General features: G+C 40.1%; 1 pseudogene; it reads left to right on the forward strand.

Moving 5' to 3' along the window:
- Positions 1-1,861: 1,861 nt before the first annotated feature.
- On the forward strand, positions 1,862-17,336 carry LOC149181887 (mediator of RNA polymerase II transcription subunit 33A-like; annotated as a pseudogene).
- The last annotated feature ends 425 nt before the right edge of the window (positions 17,337-17,761 follow it).

Here is a 17,761-nt window from a genome sequence, read left to right on the forward strand (position 1 = left end):
TTTGAATCTCGTGGAGTGAGTTTGGGATGATATAGTAGATGATAAATTGATACAACACATTATAATTAGTATAGTCTTAGTAGGATTTGGGGAAGTGGTAGAAAAATTGAATATTGATCTTGAAATCAGGATTATGTTTTAGTGGTTGAAGGAATCTATTTTTTTCGCTGAGCAGTTAACCTAACTTATTATGTTGTTGAAAAATCATATTGTTGCTAGAGATATTTATTATTGTGGAAATATTGTTCTATTTCAATGTTGTCTACTGTTGAATAAATGAATATTATTGTTGATTTATTGCAACCCTAGTCAAACATAGGGCTAAAATTACCCTAGTACATAACATGAATCACATAGTTGAAGATATGATAGTGACAGAATAGGATGATGATTGCACAGTATATAGGCAAGCTGCAGGGGAATTTTTATTTGTACGATATCATTTCCCCCCTACCAATTCTGGAACATTGGTTATGGAGTCGATAGGGCTCATTCCCCAACCATACATGTTCAAAAAGCACATTGGCATGTCGAGCCATTTTGGTGGGATTATGGGTGACACTTTGGTGATCCCTTGTAGTATGATTCTAGGCGACTTTATTTTTTGTTGCATCATCGACATTTGTTAGCCCCATTTCTCAATGCGAGATGGGTGTCAGTAGATCTGGAGGATAGGTGGGTATTTAATAAGACTTAAAATAGGAGGCTTAGTCAAAGATGTACTATGTTTTTATTCAATATTTGTACATCTAACCTACCTCAAATATCATTGCGTCTTGCCTAACCCTTCATAAGAGACAGTCCAAGATGATGTCTCACCTAACTTTTCTTCAAATATTTTCCACATACCACTTTTGTACTCCTATATATAATTTACAATTGTGGCAATTCTCTTCTTGCACTTTTCCTCATGTTATGATTTTCATAATTGTTTACTTTGAGCACATATCCTTGGTATCTAAGCTTAACAATTAGGCTCTTTCAGTGTTTATGCTAGGTTATTTTGGAGTCCCTCTAACCCAATGCTCTCCATGAAAAACATTATGTGCTTTAATTTGAGTGATAAGAATGTGGGTGACTTCTGAAAATTGTTTGTAATTTCTCTATGTATCTACACTATTGATCACTCTAAGTTCTCCTTATTCATGTAGATTTTATTCTTCATGTTTGTAAAAAGTTATCGATTTTTCCATATACTAGTAAAATTCTACCACTTTTCTTAGAATTTCCAAACCTAGCATAATATCCTTCAAAAACTACCCAAAATCAACATAATTTCTATAGGTTCTTGGAAACTAGTAGAATTTATGTAAAAGTAGTGCTGAAACCAGCGAAATTCATTGGAAAATTGCCAAAAGTAGTAACTTTCCTAGGTTTTTGTAAACTAGAAAAGTTTTGTTGTAAACTTTTTAACTTTTTGTTATAAATTTAGAAGTACTAATTTATTTGAGGCCTAGACTTAAAAGCCTCAAAACAAATAGTCCTGATCTGTCTGCTAAATCATTTTCTCTTTTTCTAATAAATTATAGATTTTCTCTAGGAGTTAGGTTTAACTATCCCAAATATTAATTAGCTGTTGTGAAGGTTTAGTACTTTGGTGATTAAGTTATTCTATATGAAAATTACACTTGAAGTGTTGTTGTAAGCACTATTCCTCAAACTAGTTCATGGCCATAGTGATGAAATAAAAATCTAGTTTGAATCTTTCGAGATTGATAAACTTACCCTTTTATTGGGATTGATTTAGTTTTCTTTCATTCTCAGTGCTATGATCTTGAGTTTGTAGGAAACCATTGAAGGTTGTATGTATGTTTACAATGTTACCAAAATTTGAGGCAATTTGATGTGGAACATACTACTGATGTCCTTTTGCAAATCATGTAGGCCTGAACAATGGAGTGGGTTATTTCAATGTCTGAAATTATATGAAAGTCACTTTTCTCTGTCAAATTCAAAGACAACTACAAAATTGTTTATATAATTGTCTTGTTGTATCCAACGAGGTCTAAGTCAAGAATTTCAGCCCAATCAACACCATACAATTAGAGAACTTATTTGTAGAGTAGTCTAATGAGGCCACATATTTTCCCGGAAAATAGTGGAAATTCCGGCATGGTTTTGGAAAAAGATTTGGCAAGAGTTTTGGGAAATCTAGTTTAGAGGTATCAAGCTTCAAGTTTTGGGTGCCCCAAGGGTTTTTGGTGGTGCTCAATCAATTTCCACAATAAACAAATGATTCAAACACTCCTATGGTCATATTTTTTGAAAACGAAAATGGTCGCATTCCGACAAAAATGATTTTTTAGGCGAAATTGTGGCCTCAGTAGACAATGCCCTTATTGATACAGAATCTAGTACATCATTATTTGAACATAATCATGGAGTAGGGAGATTGCCTCATGGCTTCCTTTTGATATGTTTATGGAAGATGCAATGGAAGGAAAACAACTTCCGACCACATCTGCTATTGAGATACTGGCTGGTATGTGGAAGTTTACATAACAGATTGTTTTTCATAATTTTTTTGCATGGAGGCGGGTCCTTTGTCCCACAAACAAAGGGGTCTCATACACCAATTTGGTGTCTGTCTTGGCCGTGACCTTAAAAATAGATGATTATATTATTTTATTATTATAATATAAAACTTGTTATTTTCTGAAGTTTATGCAAAATTAGGGAAACACAAAATTTTTGATTCTTTAGTTTAAGTCATGGTTTTTTCCAAGAATTTGATCTCTTTACTTATATAGTTTGGGCAACTGGTGTACAGAATTGATAAATTCCCTACAGGATGTAAATGGTGCCAGTTGGTAGGAAACTTTCTTAGGTCTATGGATTGCTTCTCTTCAGTTTGTTCAAAGGTTAGAAAATAACCCACAACTATTTACTCTTATCTTTTGTAACATTAAATCAATTTATTGGAATATCTGAAATAATTACTCGATTTTAATTGGAAGGGAATTGCAAATTTTATTATTTATTGTTTTGGTTTACAATGTACCTTCTATCCATATGTAATTTTGGTCATATTCCATGAACAAGAACGATATCCCCTTCAAGGTCCTATACCCCACTTAGATACACGGTTGTCCATATTTCTTTCCATTACACCATTAGCAGTTATGAAGATCATTGAGGAAGAAGAGAGAATTCTTCAATCTGAAGGGAACATTGCAATAGGATATTTTGCAATGATGAACAAGCTTGATAAAGTGAGGAAAGGGTTAGGTACAAGGAGAGAAGCCTCAATATCAAGCCTTAATATTTTGGGACAATTTGAGGGTCTATTAGTACCTCCTCAATATATAGCCTTTGCAGCCAATCAGGTTGCTACCAAAGCCACAAATGTTGTTTCAAGCATTTATGGTGGGAATGTAAGCTTTGATTATTTGAGAAACAATGATAATTCAAGTAGAACATGTGTCTGGTTTTTGTCAGTAAAAAAAGCTACATTATATTATCATAATTTCAAAAAAAAAATACATCAATAGATTATATGAGTACATCATTGCTTCCACATTAGGAAAAATAGCAGGCTTGAGAGCTAACAAGAGTTCTTCTATGGACAAGATTGAGCCTGTGAAGAAACCAAGACAACCCATGTCATTGATTATTTCTGACCAAAAGTAGCACAAGAAGATAATTTTCCAGAATTACACATTATGGGAGTGGGTTGGGTGGAAACTGTGGCGGGCTACAAAGAATGATGCCCGCTCATGCATGTGGTAAATGAAGGTGCTCCACTTGAGTCTCCAATGCACGAAGTTGGTCATTTGTTCATTGGAGCTATCACCGAAGGCCATCTATGGAGTCAAGGAGTTCATTTTGCGTCTGTTGGAGGTCATTGATGTAGGCCACTAGTTCATACCATTCATCGTAACACTGTTACCTCAGAGTCTCCATGGTAAGATGGAGATTGTTCAATTGTGCCGCAATGGAGTCCAGGGTGGTCGGGGCCTCTACACAGCCCGAGGAGTGACTTGGGGACATGGCTATGTTGGGTGTGGAGCTTGATTATCTTATGTATTCAAAGGTTTTAGCCGGATGTATACCCCAGGAAGACTGTACACCCCTCTACACGGGGGGTGCGGGGGTTCGGGCGTAGTGCCCCCGAAGCTAAAATAAACAGATGTAAAATTTCCTTGTAAAAGTATAGTAATTTCTAGTCAATCTAGGCTGTTCATTAGGCGGATGATCTGACAGTAGAAGTTATGTTTAGTTTAGGGTTTTTTTTCCCTAGAAGGCAACCCCTCACTATATATGAGGGAATTGTATTGCGTCTATGTATATGTATATTCTAAGTGAGGAAAAGAGAGGAGCTTGAGAGCGAAGAGGGAGTTACAATAGATCTACTATAGGTTGTATCTCTTCAGTTTGCTGGATATTATAATAAAAGAAGGACTGGCTATTTCTCCATGGACGTAGCCCAAACTGGGTGAACCACATATATCTGTGTCTCTCTTGTTTTATGCGTTTTCTATGTTTATATTTCTGCAATATTTTATGTGTTCCATTGCTCTGTAATATATAATCCTAACAATTGGTATCAGAGTCGAAGGTCTATTTGGCTGATAAACTCGTAGGAGAGAAGGGTTCTTGGTTCGAGTGGGAGCAATGATGGAATATGGTAGGTTTAGGGTTGAAAAATTCAACGGCCAAAAGTACCAGCTGTGGAAGATGCAGATGGAAGATTATCTATATTAGAGAGATCTGTACCTACCATTGAGCGAAAAGACAAAGAAGCTGACTAGTATGACAGACACAGAATGGGATATTCTTGACAGAATAGCACTTGGAACAATATGGCTGTGCCTAGCAGCATTAGTAGCATTTAATATTTCAAAGGAAACGACAACAAAGGGTTTAATGTTGGCATTAGCCAAACTATATGAAAAACCCTCGGCCTCAAATAAGGTATTTCTTATGAAGCGTTTATTTAATATGAAGATGTCAGAAGGTGGATCTGTTGCTGATCATTTAAATGATTTTAATACAGTTACTAGTCAGTTAAGTTTTGTAGGGGTAACTTTTGATGATGAAGTTAGGGCTCTGTTATTTTTGTGCTCATTGCCAGAAAGTTGGAATGGTTTAGTTATGGCCATTAGTAACTCTGTCTTTGGATCTAGTACTTTAAAGTTTGATGATGTTGTCGGTGCAATCCTTAGCGAGGAAATGCGACAGAAAAGCTCCAGTGAGACATCAAGTAATGCTTTGACTGCAGAGACTAGGGGAAGAAAAATGGAAAGAGGAAAGAGCCCAGGATATCGCAGTAAGTCAAGAAAATCCAGATCCAAGTCCAGATCATGGATAGTGTGCTAGAAATGTGGGAAGAAAGGACACCTGAAGAAAGAATGCAAGTCTTGGAAGGGAAAAGAAGGAGACACACAACAAGAAACTAAGCATGAAGCGAATGTAACAGGTGATGTGTTCCAAGATGCTCTGATTCTTTCATTAGAAAATATTATTGATTCCTGGGCGGTAGATTCAGGGGCTTCATTCCATGCCACACCTGATAGGAAACATTTTCATGATTATGTTCAAGAAGATTTTGGATAGGTTCGATGGGGTGATAATAAACCCTGTAAAATCATTGGAATGGGTACAATTTTCTTAAAATAGAAAAAGGAAATCAGTGGATATTGAAGGAGGTAAGGCATTTTCCAGATCTAAAGAGAAATCTGATTTCAAGAGGGCAGTTGGGAGGTGAAGGTTGCGTAACTACTTTCACAGATAAAACCTGGAAGGTCACTAAAGGATCTCTGGTAATAACGAAAGGAGGAAAGATTGGTACATTGTATTTATGCAATGGTATTTCTAATTATGTTAATGCTTTAACCTCTACAGGAGAAGATACGACATTGTGGCATCATAGGCTCAGGCACATGAGTGAGAAGGGGATGCAGATTCTTCACTCAAGAAATTTGTTGCCAGGTTTGAAGCATGTTGATTTAAAATTCTATGAGAATTGTGTTTATGGAAATAGAAGAGAGTCAGATTCCTTAGAGTTGGGAAAGAAAATAAGAGCGAAAAATTAGAGCTTGTGCATACAGATGTATGGTGACCTGCTCAGGTATCATCTCTTGGTGGCTCTCGTTATTATGTTACTTTTATTGATGATGCAACCAAAAAAACATGGATTTATTGTATTTAAAATAAATTTGATGTATTTGATACTTTCAAGAAATGGAAAGCTTTGGTTGAAAATGAGACAAGAAAAAGGTTGAAGTGTCTCAGATCAGATAATGGAGGTGAATATTGCAGCAAAGAGTTTGATAGGTACTGTTTAGAGAATGGAATTTGTAGAGAGAAGACAGTTCCAGGAACACCACAAGAAAATGGGGTGTCAGAAAAGATGAACAGGACAATCATGGAGCATGCAAGGTGCATGAGATTGCATGCAGGATTGCCTTTACAATTTTGGGAAGATGCTGTAGATACTACTGTCTATCTAATAAACAGAGGGCCTTCAAGTTCCTTGAATGGTGGTATTCCAGAGGATGCATGGACAGGTAAAAAGGTAAACTGCTCTTTTTTGAATACTTTTGGTTGTGAAGCCTTTGTCCACATTAATAAAGAAAATAGAACAAAGCCTAAGGCAAAATAAAATAAATGTACCTTTATTGGATATGGTGTTAATGATTTTGGTTATCGCTTTTATGTTTATGCAAAACACAAAATCGTTAGGAGCATAGATGTCATATTCAATGAAAAGGTTTTGTATAAGGATCAACTGCAGGAAAGAAATAGGAAAAGGAAAATAGAGAATAGATAGTGCTTGACGAGATCACAGAAAAAGTGATGGTGCCTGAAAATCATAATGATCAATAGCCAGAACAACAACCACAATAGCAAAAATCACTTAAAACACCTGAAAGTGGTGTTAAAAGATCTACTAGGATAAGTAGACCCCCTGAACGATACTCTCCTTCATTATATTATGTATTGTTGACTGATTTTGGTGAACCAGAATGTTATGAAGAAGTAGTGTAGGTAGAAACCAAGAAGAAGTGGGAGCAAGCCATGAAAGAAGACATGGACCCCTTAGCACATAACCAGACTTGTGACTTAGTCAGATTGCCTGCAGGGACAACAACATTGAAGAATAAATGGGTTTACAAGTTGAAGGAAGAAGATGGAGGTAGAAAAAGGTATAAACCTAGACTTGTGGTGAAATGGTTTGCACAGAAAAAGGGTATAGACTTTGATGAAATATTTTCTCCTGTTGTTAAAATGACTTCAATCATAACTATTTTAAGTCTAGTAGCAACTGAAGATTTGCATCTTGAGCAATTAGATGTAAAGACAACCTTTCTCCATGGGGATTTGGAGGAAGAAATATATATCCAACAGCCACAAGGATATGAGGTAAAAGGGAAGTAGAAACTAGTGTGCAGGTTGAAGAAGAGCTTGTATGGCTTAAAACAGGCTCCAAGGCAGTGGTATCTAAAATTTGACATCTTTATGTCTGAACAAGGTTATACTAGGTGTCACTATGATCTTTGTGTATATCTCAAAAGGAAAAATGATGGCAGCTATATTATATTGTTATTTTATGTAGATGACATGCTTGTTGTAGGTTCTAACATGCAGGAGATAAACGTGCTCAAAAGAAAATAGGCAAACCAATTTGCAATGAAGGATTTGGGTGCTGCAAAACAAATCCTTGGTATGAGAATAACTAGAGACAGGAAGAATGGCAAAATAACATTGTCTCAAAGTGAGTACCTAGAAAATGTGTTGAAAAGGTTTAATATGCATAATGCAAAACCAATTAGTATACCTTTGGCTAGCCATTTCAAATTAAGTAAGGAGGCCTGTCCCAAGACTTAGGAAGAAATGGCTCATATGTCTAAATTTCCATATGCATCAACAGTTGGAAGCTTAATGTATGCAATGGTCTGCACAAGGCTTGATATTGCACATGCAGTGGGAGTTGTAAGAAGGTACATGAACAACCCAGGAAAAGAACATTGGATGGCGGTGAAGTGGATTCTTAGGTATTTGACAAGTACCATAAATCAAGCATTATGCTTTGGCGGTTCAAACATTGCTATACAGGGATATGTTGATGCAGATATGGCAGGTGACAGATATAACAGGAGGAGCACTATAGGATATGTATTTACTCTAGGTGGAACAACTGTTAGTTGGGTTTCAAAAATCCAAAGTGTTTTTGCACTTTCAACAACAAAAGCAGAGTATGTTGCTATTACAGAGGCTAGTAACGAAATGATTTGGTTACAAAGGTTTCTGGATGAATTGGGTAAAAAGCTGGAGTTGGGAAGGTTATACAGTGACAACCAATGTGCCATACATCTTGCCAAGAACTCTGCATTTCATTCCAAGACTAAACATATACAGCTCAAGTACCATTTCATACAGTCAGCATTGGAAGATGGACAATTGAAGTTGGAAAAGATACACACTTGCCAGAATCCTGCAGATATTAACAAAAGTTGTAACCAGGGAGAAACTGAGAATTTGCTCAGTTTCAATTGGTCTTCAAGTATGATGAAGAAGATGAGAAACAACCAGTCCAAAGTGGAGTCATTGTCTAGCAAATGAAGCAGCGATGGAGTTGCTATAATCAGTCTCCAAGTGGGAGATTGTTGGGTGTGGAGCCTGATTATCTTTTGTATTCAAAGTTTTTAGCCAGATGTATACCCCAGGAAGACTGTACACCCCTCCACACGGGGTGGGGGGGGGGGGGGGACTTGTCCCCCTTGCAGGGGTTTAGGGGCAGCGCCCCTGAAGCTAAAAAACAAATGTAAAACTGCCTTGTAAAAGTCTAGTAATTTCTAGTCAATCTGGGCCATTCATTAGGCGGATTATCTGACAGTAGAAGTTATGTTTAGTTTAGGGTTTTTTGCCCTAGAAGGCCACCCCTCACTATAAATGAGGGAATTGTATTGCGTATATGTATATCTGTATTTTGAATGAGGAAAAGAGAGGAGATTGAGAGCGAAGAGGGAGTTACAGCAGATCTGTTGTAGGTTGTATCTCTTCAGTTTGCTGGATAATATAATAAAAGAAGGACTGGTTGTTTCTCCATGGACGTAGCCCAAACTGGGTGAACCACATATATCTATGTCTCTCTTGTTTTATGTGTTTTCTGTGTTTATATTTCTACAATATTTTATGTGTTCCATTGCTCTGTAATATATAATTTCCTAACAGTCTACCTAAACATCAAAGTGGCAGCTCCCAGTGGACTCTGAGCCCAAACTGGGCACATCCTGTGACGAACGGTTTTCCATATGATGAACAAATCCCCCTCTGTGAGTGCGACCTATCTGTCTTGGCATACAACTAACTCCTCCACCAGTTGCACCACCGCGGGGATGAACCTAGCTACCCTGTGCAACCCACCACACATTCCTAATATGGACCAAACAAAAAAATACATTTCTTACCTCCCCGACGTTAGGGTTCACTGTATACCTGGTGCAATTCCCGTACCCCTCCCCATTGTCTTCTGGTTAGTTGGGGGGCGCACTACCCATCTCTAAAGTTGACAAGCTGCTCCAGGGAAGAGCCATGACCCAAATTATTCACCACACTGCCTCTCCAAAGGAGAAATCTTGTTCATTAAGTAGACCCAGAGTGAGGTAGGGGAAGCAAAAGCCCACCATCCACACTCTCCAACCCTAGGACTGTAATTCTCGTCATGAAAGCTATTCCAGTTTTCTCCCGGATCTCATGGCCAGAGTTCTTGAATGTTCAAGTCCCCCACATATCCACCTGCACCAAAATCGTCCTACACCATCGCCCCAAGCCTTTGCTTCATCAGGATGTCAATACCTCATTGCTCTCCTACACCCAACACTCCCTCGTCATCACCCAACAACTGCAAATGCCCACCCTCCTACCTTTTTTGCACATTAAGTAATGCTCACGGGAGGAGCCTAGGTCCCAATGACCTTTATGACATTCATGCTACATGTGGAGGCCCATCTTGCTCCACACTTCAAAGCTCAACCACCTGTCGTGATGATTGGACACCCCCATCGGGGAAGCAGAACATGTGTCTTATTTGGATATTCTTCCCTGGTTTTTCCTATGTATGCTCATATGTTCTCATATGGATATTCTTCCCTGGTCTTTCCTAATAATGTGTTCTGATATGTAAGCTCCATATTTTCCCTTTACTATTGCTAGAACGAAAATCTAGATATTTTTTTTGGTTTGTTGTATTCTTAATTCATTCTCTCCAAGTGGTTTTCTCACTATGTCTCACCATATATAATGTTTTTGTTGCAAATATACAAAGAGAACAAGTTTTAAAAATGTTAAGATAACTTTTATCTTTCTTTCAGGTGGAAACATGTGGCACCTGATTGTTGAAGCTTGCATTGCTAGAAGATTGGTTGATTCATCAACATATATTTGGCTTGGTTATGTGGGAGAACTAGTACTGCTTCACTCAACACCAGTTGAAGCATCTCCTTGGTCTGCATTTATGGAAGGAGCCACACTCTTTGTTTCACTTAAAAACACTCTTATTGCAACACCTGCATCGAGGTATTTTCAAGTCTTTTGGTGCAAACATTATTTATGTTTGGCATATAAAATTCATGGAGATCTAAAATTTGAGTGTTTTTTTTTTCCCAACGGAAAAATCGTAATCTTTCGTTATATGGTGAAAAATTACATGTAGTAAATGCTGTTCAGCATATGCGGATTTCCTTCATAGCTTGTAGTCTATGGTCCTTTCTGTACATGTCTGTATCATAATAAAAAAATCATCACACAAGATGATGCTGTATCAAGCTGTCAAAAATAAACATCACGCAGGATGTTTGTATAATAGCAAAATATATAATTTCACCTTGCAGGATGATATTCATAAGTAAAAACTAGATTTCTACATCATCATATATACATGGCAAAATCAGTGGTCATCCACCTGGGGGTAGATTTGGTATATGTAAGGCCTGTGGTAGTATCGGTACTATGAGATGCCCCTCTGTTCATGGATTATCCACTGCCCTCCTGGAATGTGCATGGCTTCCTTAGATAATCCGTCGGCACAGTGATTATGCTCCCTGTAGATATGACGAACAATGATGTTATTAAATTGTGATTTGAGATGCAGAACTTCATCCAGAATATTTAAGAGTGTGTGTGCGTGACATCTAGATTTCAGATGGATCCAGTTTATGATAATATTTGAATCCCCATATATCTGTAAGTCTCTGCAATCATGATTTAATGCAAAATGCATAAGGTGTCTAATGGTAATGAGCTCAACGAAATTATTCGTTCCTATGCCCAACCCATATTAACTTTGAAATGATGATGATCTGATAAATATAGAATGAACCCCCCCCCCCCACATCCATGCTGCTGCGTAGCACCATCGAAAAAGGCCCATGGTATGGAGTGATCTATGGGGTCCGGGGCAGCTGGTCTGCGAATGCGAGGAGGGGTATATTCCGACAGTTCATGATATGTTGCAACAATTTTTGTAGTAACAGATTGCCATCGAATCGAGCCATTTTCAAAGATCAGTTTGTTCCTAGCCAGCCAAATTGCCCAGCTAATGATGAGGGGTAGGCACATGTGGTTTGTACCAGAGTGAGCTCGATACCAAGCCTCCCATGCTACTGAGATGTTTTCACCCTCCCAAATACCCATGAAGCTGATCTCCTCAGTCACCTCCTTCCATATCTGTTTAGTTATTTCACATGTAAGAAACAAATGAGCGGTCGATTCGAAATGTTGTTTGCAGAGTATGCACCAGGTGGGACCATGCACAAACCTACGCATGAGCGATTCCCCAGTGGGAACCTTGTTCCGGAGTAAGCACCAGAAGAAGAGTTTTGGCCGGGGTGGGGTCTTTAATTGCCAGATGATCTTCCACCAGCTCTGTATTATTTCCGGTTTTTTGTAAGTAATCAGACACAGGTACCCTTCCTTGGGGGAGTAATATCTAGATTCAGCCTTGTCCCACATGAGTTTGTTTGGTCCATCTTTAATGCGAATATGAGATTCACTCAGAGCATTCGTGTAATCCTCCCAGTTTTGATGCGAGACAGGAGGCAGATTTAACTGCGCTGCTATTTTCCATGCTTGAGTGAATATGGATGAGTTCTCCTGATTCGCAATGTGAGCTATTACTCTAGCATTATGTTGTTCGAGTAACCGAATAAGCTCTTGTGGGAGATAACACCTCCCTCCACCTCCTGTCCATGGATCCATTCCGATGTGTGCCTTGGATCCATCATTTATTCTCCATATTAAATGGTTGCGAATGAGGGGGAGAGAGTACAACAGAGCTTTCCATATTGATGATATGCTTGTTCTATTCCAGCCAGGTAATCGGATCTAATCCATGAGTTGTAAGGGCCATATGTATTTGTGGTATGAGATAGATGTCCAGATATTTTTCTTTGTAAGCAAAGTCCATCCCATTTTTGCAGCCAAAGCATGTGAAAAGTGTGTAAGATCCTTAAGGCCCGAACCTCCCCACTTCTTTGGCAGAGTAATGTTGTCCCAGATGATCCAAGCAAATACTCATTTATCCTGTCTTCCATTCCAAAGGTATCTACAACAAGATTTCTTTAGGCGAGCAAGAATACCTCTAGGTATCCAGGCTAAAGCCATCTAGAATACAGGTGTGGCCTCCAATACTGATTTAATGAGAACTAGCCTCCCTGCTCTGGATAGAAAGCGTTGGCTCCAGTGCGAGATCCGTTTCTCTAATTTTGTGATCAGCCAGGTCCAATCCGCGATCTTGTGTCCCGTCGGCTTGATCCAATAACCCAAATATTTGAACCCCTGATCCAACGGTCGAGGGTTATAAGGGAAACGATGCGAGGCTAGTTCGGATTCTTGAGTTGAAGTATAAGCCTGGGAAATAGTTGATTTTGAGTGGTTAGCCATCATACCAGTCGCCCTGTAGAATGAGGCGAGAATCTTATCAAAGGTGGTCATGTCCCGTACACTTCCATCCAAAAATATGATGACATCATCTACAAATAGGAGGTGTGTTAAATAACACTGATCAGTGATCTTCAAGCTTGATAATCTACCATTCTGCTTTTCATGATAGATGAGTCTGCTCAGTCCTTCCATAACAAGAAGGAAAAGGAGCGGGGAGAGAGGGCATCCCTGCCTGAGACCCCTTTCAACATGGAAAAAAGGGGAGGCGGATCCATTAATGAGCAGACTGTATGAGGGGGTTGATATGCAGGCCATTATCCAATTTGTAAAAGGAAGGGGAAAGCCCAGGTGAATAAGCATCATTTTGATATAAGTCCAGTCCACCCGATCAAAAGCCTTGGCTAAGTCAATTTTGAGAATGATACCTTTAAGATGGCAAGCTTGGATAGAATGAATGCCCTCTTGAGCAATGCCAATCGCTTCATGAATCTGGCGATCTTCAAGAAAACCAAAATTTTCAGGGAGAATGTGCTGAGAAAGAATAGGTCTGATACGATTGGCAATGATTTTCGAAATAATCTTATAGAGGCAATTGCAGAGGGAGATGGGACGAAAGTCATGAAAAGAGACAGGGGAATCAGTCTTAGGAATGAGGGCTATGAAGGTGGAGTTGATAGCATTGAATAGCCTCCCAGATGAATGGCATTCCTCCACAACCTGAAGAAGATCCGAGGCCAATATATCATAGAAAGCCAAATAGAATTCAATAGTCCACCCATCAGGTCCCGGGCTTTTATCCTTCTTGAACCACTTCAGAACCCCCTCCAGTTCCTCCAGAGTAACCGGCGAGGTTAATTCATTTGCTTCTTCCTCACCTACAAAATGGGGGAAAAGTCCAGCCACATGAATGATATCTGCTAAGTTGGCTTCATGGGGTACTTTGAACAGACTCTGAAAATGAGATATGCCCAGTCTGGAGAGTTTTTGGAAATTTTCTGCCAATTCTCCATTAGGAAGGGGTAGTTTCCAGATCGTATTAGTGACCTTCCTTCCTTTGGCATAATTCTGGAAAAATCTGGTATTGTCATCTCCTGCCTTCAACCATATGGCCCTGCTCTTCAATCTCCATGCTTCCTCCCTTTCCTTAAGAATCTTGTCTTTCTGTTGCTCAAGCTCGATCAGTTTGCTCTTTTCTTCAGCTGAGGTAAAGCCAAGATTCCTATCATCCATCAGTGTTTCCAGCTTAGCTTCAATGTCCAGAATCTTTTGATCATCCTTGGCCTTCTTCTCCTTTGCCCAAGCCATGGTTAATTGTTTAAGCTGAGAGAGATTATGGCAGAAACCCTCTGCTGCCGATCTGTGATTAGATATAGGGTGGGACACCCAATAGTCCTTGATCAGTTTAGTATACTCCTCATCTTGAAGCCAGACATGATTGAATTTAAAGGGAGCCCTTGGCTTGGCTTCAGGTCCCAAAATTTCCAAATAGATAGGAGAATGGTCGGATTTACCCCTTGCCCCGACCCATTGTCTGTATCTGGTCAGTCTCTGGAGTAGGGGGATTTTGATCATGAATCTGTCAAGTCTCCTAGCCAGGGCAACATCCCCTATCCTCCGGTTCCTCCAAGTAGGCATCAGCTTATTCATGGGGATATCAGCGAGTTGATGTAGCTCCAGAATGTCTTTAAAGAAATCGGACAAGGGGTCAACCTGTGCATGTGATCCCCAGGATTCCCCAAATCCCATAGAGAAATTAAGATCACCCCCAATGATAATCTGATCTATAGATGTCATGCTTAATCCAAGAAAATTTTGCCAGAATTCCTCTCTCCTCTAGCAGGGGCCATATACATTGATAATCCTCAAGGTCTCCCCTAGCTCGGCCGAGAAGAAATCCATGCCTATGAAACCCACTCCCCCCCAAGTGGCTAATACATTTATTGTTCGAGGATTGTAACCGATGGCTAAACCTCCAGCCCTACCTATGGAATCCAGCACATGGTGATGCCATCCAGGTCGCAGGGTGGCGAGGGTATGCTCAATGGAATCAGCATTGCCCAAAGTTTCTTGTAGCATAAGGATATCAATTGGTTCATTCTCAATCAACCTCCGCATGGCTAGTTTCTTGGAGGTACTAGCCAGACCTCTGCAGTTAAAGGATAGGCATTTCATGGTGGAACCCCCTCTGGGGTTTTCAGTGCTCTAAGGACCCCTTCCATGGTGGATTGCTTGCCGGTTACTACCTCAGCTCCAGCTTTCAGAATAGCTTTGGATAGGTTAGATTTGCGCCCCCGGGATGAAAGAGCAGGGGGTCCAGGGTAAACCATTCCCAAACCAGAATGTGGGTCGGTACCAGATAAGGGCCTTGACCGAAGGTTGTAAGAGTGTGACAATATTTGGCAGGACGAGGCCACGACCTCAATAGGGAGTGGAGAGGAATGAATAGTAGGAGAGGATGGTGCATTGATGGGCGGAGGGGGGGATATTTCACAAGTAACCAGTGATGCAAAAACAATCGAAGGTGCATCAACGGAAAGTGATAATGAAGGTGAAATCAGAGGGGAGGAAGTAGATGTACCCAATTTCCGCGCCACCTCCGCAGCTGCTGCGGCCCTAGCCTGAGTCAAAGGGGGCGAGGGTACCCTGTTTACTTCTTCTGCCTCCTTCGATGATCCACCCAAGTTGAAATTATTTGGTGTCAGTGTACTCATACGCGATGCTGAACCTGGGGCTTGGGATGCCGACACCGGAGCATTTCCTTTTTGAGGCGAAGGCGAGCCTAGGGAGTCTGCTATTTTCGTGAGCAGAGGGCATTCTTTGAATACATGCCCAACCTTGTGACACCTTCTACAATGAAACGATACCCCCTCATAATCCAAGATCTGAATCCTGGTGTAATGCCTCCATTTCAGGGTGATCTTCTCTTCTAAGCCCTCCCTTGTGTCCAAGTGAACCAGTATTCTTGCTAGCGCCTGATTTTTTGTCTGAATATAAGTCTTATCGTATTCCAAATATGTTCCAAGGGCGTTGCCAATCCTAATGTACACTGCTTCAGACCAAAATTGTAGTGGTAGACTAGGTAATCATACCCAAATAGGTCCCGCTCCAATTTGTTCCCACTCCGGGTTGAATAGTGGTGACCAGCATTTGAGGAGGACCGGTGCCATCTCTATGTGCCAATATTTGGCTAGGATCAGGTCGGTGTATTCAGATTTCAAAAAATGTAGGGCAAACCAGCCTCGAGCCAGGCTCTGTACCTTCGGTAGCTCCTGAAGAATGCCACCCCATATCTCCTGTACCCAATTTGAGAGCCTGGTTGCTGAGTAAGCCCTCCCTCGCACATGTCTGACAATTACTCTGTTGGCCTTATCCACGACCTTGCCCATTGGGATATCTTCACCAAAGGTGATGGTAAGATCCTTTGTGGACTTCTTCACACACTTAACCTTTCGCTTTCCTGTTCTCGATGCCGATGGGTGCTCCGTCAATGGATCTGATCCTATATCCTTTAGGGGAGTCGCCAATTTAGGGTTTATGACCGGGGAGTCGAAGCATCCCGAAGGGAGGGAATTAGGGTTTTCCAAAACCGGATGGGGCGATCTCTGGGGGGCACTGGGTTAAAGGAGGGGAGCGGATCGAAATTAGGGGAAGGTGGCGTAATAGTAGAGAGAAGATTGAGTGTACCAAGGGAAAGCGGGGGAATATGTAAACCCGGGGTCTCCAAGGAGAGTTATCCAATACGCAACGGCGTTGTAGAAGATCCAGGGAGTGCAACAGTCGACGAGAGAGCCGGGTGAGAAGGTGTAGATCCGTTTATGCTAAGGTTAGTGTTGTGACCACAAAAAATGGATTGACCTTCATAAGGATCCTGGGAATAATTGATCGCCTCTTCCTCATAATCCATTGCTTCCATAAACGAAAATAACCTTCGAAACCGCCAGGAAAGGAGTTAGTTGACCGAGGACGGTGAGATGGTTGTCGAGCGGTCGAGGAAAACAGGGAAACAACTATCGCTTTTACCCAAAATAACTGCGATTTAATTTCAGTTCTGTCTCTGTGCAGGTGCAGGGAGATGCGGTCGCTACCTCCCTGCCTGCGGCCACGTCAAAGCCCAGAACCCCATTTGTTTTTTGATAGTCCTTCTGAGATAATCAGTCTATGGATTAGCTCGAGAACTTCAATCTAAAATCCAAGTTGTAATACAACAATTTAGTATTTTTAAATATCATAGATGACTTGGGGCCTTGTTTTTATGTTAAGGTTTTTTCTTGGACTCTCTAGTTTTGTCAAAGAGAATGTCATTGAACTCTTCACTGCTTTGATGGAAGTTTACAAAGCTTGAGAAATTTTATCAAATAACAATCAATGGGTCAGACAAGGAAAGGATTGTTGTAGCCAGTATTTTGTGTGGCACATCTCTTATTTGTGGATGGAATGTTCAGGTGACATAGATTTCCAAAAACTTGTGGTTTGAAATATTAAATAAATCCTTGTTTCAATATTCAGACACTGAAACTTTGATTACCTAGCCATTCACTATAGAGTCGATGATGTAATAAATATAGATAATTCAAAGATATGTAGCTGTGTACAATCTTGAGAAATTATATCAGATTTCCAGATGCCTGAAAATGATTTCTTAGCAAGAAATATTTTATTGAGTGTTGGAAAAAATTCTGAGCAAAAGTCTCTCCTTGTTTAAAATTTTCTTGTTAAGGTTCTTATTATTCATCTTACCTCACAGGTACACACAGTACTATGCTTGGGAACTAGTTTCTTGGGAGTGAGAGTTTCTTGAGAGAGTTGGGAACTTGTTTTGTCACATCACCTTCCATGGATTGCCCAACTATAGAGTGTGAATGTAAAATTAGCAATT

This window comes from Pinus tabuliformis, chromosome 3_2, assembly GCF_031772625.1.
Source record: "Pinus tabuliformis cultivar Carrire ecotype Pingquan chromosome 3_2, CPIR1, whole genome shotgun sequence".
Taxonomy (NCBI): Eukaryota; Viridiplantae; Streptophyta; class Pinopsida; order Pinales; family Pinaceae; genus Pinus; species Pinus tabuliformis.